At 55.8% G+C, this 3,504-nt stretch overlaps 1 long non-coding RNA gene across 1 annotated transcript in view; it reads left to right on the plus strand.

Moving 5' to 3' along the window:
- Positions 1 to 2,432, plus strand: part of LOC122545984 — a 4,028-nt gene extending 1,596 nt beyond the window's left edge. Inside the window, exons 3-4 of the long non-coding RNA XR_006310640.1 lie at positions 1,692 to 1,777; positions 2,338 to 2,432. This is a non-coding gene — a long non-coding RNA (uncharacterized LOC122545984). The remainder of the gene's footprint in view (positions 1 to 1,691; positions 1,778 to 2,337) is intronic.
- Positions 2,433 to 3,504: the final 1,072 nt, after the last annotated feature.

The following is a 3,504-nucleotide window of genomic DNA, read 5'->3' on the forward strand; positions in this document are numbered from 1 at the left end:
GTGTCCCAGGTAATACACGTATATTATTACCTATTTTGTTGTTTCATACTTCATTCCATTGATGAAGCTGCTCCTCAGGTGTGCCTCATACGGTGTGATCTCTGCCGTCGTTATGTCCACAATAGACATTATCGACTTTCGTGAGACGCTTAAGGTACTGGGACATTGTCTCGACTTCTTTAGGGATTCTTGCTTCAATTGATTGTGGGTACGATATGCTATTGGTGATTCAGCAGAACCTGAGGCGGCGACCGTTGACTTGGAATCTTCGCGAAGTGGATCTCGTAGGGGGGCTGTAGCTCTTCGAGGGCACCCATTAAGGTCAGGATCTGATCCAGTCTTAAGACACTGTACAGCTTCATTCGGTTGTTTTCCGTGTGTTTGTGCATGTGCACTGGTGTTTGTACCTCTACTTGATCTATCTTTTCTTCGAGATTTTCTTTCCCTGAAATCAGGCTCAGCCTTCAACATGTTATAAGCATTCCAATTCGCAGGTTCTATTTTACCCTTCCGTTTCTCCTTCTCTCTCTCTCCTCCAACGATGACCTCAGCATTTGCAACTGCATGTTACCAAAACCTCCTTCCTCCAGAAAAACACATTCCTTGATTTACATTTTTAACTGCTTTACAGAAACTGGACCATAATTATTCAGCATATGTTGTATTTTTTTCTTGACCATTCCGAGTTGTCTGACGACCCTCTTTTTGTTCGCTCTTGCTGGAGCCGATTTTCGTAGATATTGGAAAAGTGTTCATCTCTCACTGTCTGTCTCTCTGTCTGTATGTCTCTCTCTCTCTTTCTCCAACCCCTCTCTCTCTTTCTCCAATCCCTCTCTCTCGATCTCCACCTCCTTCCACCTCTCTGTTTTCACCCCCTCCCTCTCTCTGTCTCTCTATCTCAGCGGTGGGTGGTATGAACATACCAAAGGTGCCACTCGGCCCCTCAGTCTGATACTCCTATCCACTGAGATCGTGGCTGGTCTGATTAAACCCAATTTCCTCCCCTTCCCCCCCACAACGATCAGAAACCTCTCAAATTGGCCTTGCGATATCCAGTGACACCCACTGTCCCCCACTCTCCGGGAAGTGGGGGGGTGGGGGGGAAGAATTCCACAGACTCATCCTCATCTCCGTCTACAACCTCATCCTCAGAGTGTACACCCCCTCCCCACGAGGGGGAACCATCCCCTCTCCGCGTCACCACCCCACCGCGGTCAGGACCGTACCCATCTCAGGATGGTCACCAGGACATTCCCGGGGACTCCGACCGCTCCCACCTTTCCTACGTACCCCAGGGAGCAGCCGAGGGAACATCCCGTGAGCTGCCTCTGGAGTTGGGGGTCCGTCCCTTCTGTAAATACAGAGATGGGGACGCCAGGCGAAACGTCTCAGGTGTGGCCTCACCCGCGGCCTGGACAAAGGGGCCCTCTCTGTCCCTGTCCCGTTTCCCCCGGCGATGACCCCCCCACCCTCGCTCTCAGCTTCCCGGTCACTCGCTGAGCGTGCCGACCAACGATCTGGGACTCATGGAGAATCCCGGCTCGTTTTGTTCCCACAGGGCGCGTCGCTGGAGGGTGCGCTGTCAGGGGGAACGGGAAAGGTGGGTGAGGAGTGTCATCACACAACTGGCTTCCTCTAACGTTCACTCTATGTCTCTGCCCCCTCTCTGTGTCCCTCCTTGCTCCCCTCAGACATTGTTAACACACCAAAGCCGGACGAGAAAGCCATCATGACCTACGTCTCATGTTTCTACCACGCTTTCGCTGGAGCTGAGCAGGTAAGGTCCAGGAGGGACAATGGGAGACAGAGATTGGCCTCAGGACCCCAGGGAGGACGACCACCCAGACTTACTCTTCTCCCGATAGCAGCCATGGTATCTTCTCCGACAGTGCCCACTCCCTCAGCACTGACCCTCCGACAGTGCCCACTCCCTCAGCACTGACCCGGGGGTGACCGGGTGTGTCTCTCTGACATTCTCCGCTCTGTCGGGGTGACCACACAAGGTGAAAGGTCGGTCTGAGATGGTCAATCCCTTGGTGGTCACTGTGGGAAGGTCCGGGTGAGAGGGTCAGTGACTCTCTCCTTCAGTGCCTCTCTGAGTGACCACCCGGCCCTGGGCCCCTACTGTCTACCTCAAACCCGCGTAGGAACTGATTCTGGAATGTTCCATCGATTTTCCCTCTGGGAGGTTCCTGGGCTGTTTTGTCAGGGGGTGGGTGACCGAGGGCTGGTGGAGGGGAGTGCGGAGGGTGGCCTAAGGGTCTGTGCAGCGCGGGTGGGTATCCGAGGCCTTCTGTTGTCGATAATCCAGGCTGTATGCTTGTTCTGTCTGACTAGGCCGAGACTGCAGCCAATCGGATTTGCAAAGTGCTCGCAGTGAACCAGGAGAATGAGAAACTGATGGAGGAGTACGAAAAACTCGCGAGTGAGGTAGGTACCCTCGAGGGAGCGAGGTAGGTCGCCTCGAGGGAGGGAGGTAGCCTTGAGGGAGGGAGGAAGGTACCCTCAAGGGATTGAGGGAACCTCGAGGGTGAGGGAATCTCGAGTGAGGTAGGTACCCTCGAGGGAGCGAGGTAGGTACCCTCGAGGGAGGGAGGTAGCCTTGAGGGAGGGAGGAAGGTACCCTCAAGGGATTGAGGGAACCTCGAGGGAGTGAGGGAATCTCGAGTGAGGTAGCTACCCTAGAGGGAGCGAGGTAGGTCGCCTCGAGGGAGGGAGGTAGCCTTGAGGGAGTGAGGTAGGTCACCTCGAGGGAGGGAGGTAGCCTTGAGGGAGGGAGGAAGGTACCCTCAAGGGATTGAGGGAACCTCGAGGGAGTGAGGGAATCTCGAGTGAGGTAGGTACCCTTGAGGGAGCGAGGTAGCCTCGAGGGAGGGAGGGAACCTCGAGAGGGGTAGGGACTCTCGAGGGAGGGTTAGGGACCCTTGAGGGAAGGAGAGAGGTAACCTCAAGGGAGGGAGGGAACGACGAGGGAGTGAGGGAATCTTGAGGGAGGGAGGGACACTCGAGGGAGGGAGGTAGGTCGCCTCTAGTGAGGGTGGGATCCTCAAGGGAGGGATATACGCTTGAGGGAGATAAGTAACTTTGAGAAAGGGAGGTCACCTCGAGGGAGCAAGGTAGGTCCCCTCGAGGTGTGTCGGTAACCTCGAGGGAGTGAGGTTCCATGAGTGAGGGAGATTTCCTTGAGGGAGGGAGGGAGGGTGTTGGCATGGGATTATCAAAACCCAGTGTCCACTTGGCCCCTCCTCCAGCCTCTCACACAGGAGGCCATTCAGCCCCATCCTCCAGCCTGTTACACAGGAACAGCAGGAGGCCATTCAGCCCCTCCTCCAGCCTGTCCCACAGGAACAGCAGGAGGCCATTCAGCCCTCTCTCCCTCCAGCCTGTCCCACAGGAACAGCAGGAGGCCATTCAGTCCCTTCTCCCTCCAGCCTGTCGCACAGGAACAGCAGGGGCCATTCAGCCCCCCCTCTCCCTCCAGCCTGTCCCACAGGAACAGCAGGA

This window comes from Chiloscyllium plagiosum, unplaced genomic scaffold (genome assembly GCF_004010195.1).
Source record: "Chiloscyllium plagiosum isolate BGI_BamShark_2017 unplaced genomic scaffold, ASM401019v2 scaf_28855, whole genome shotgun sequence".
NCBI classification, from domain to species: domain Eukaryota; kingdom Metazoa; phylum Chordata; class Chondrichthyes; order Orectolobiformes; family Hemiscylliidae; genus Chiloscyllium; species Chiloscyllium plagiosum.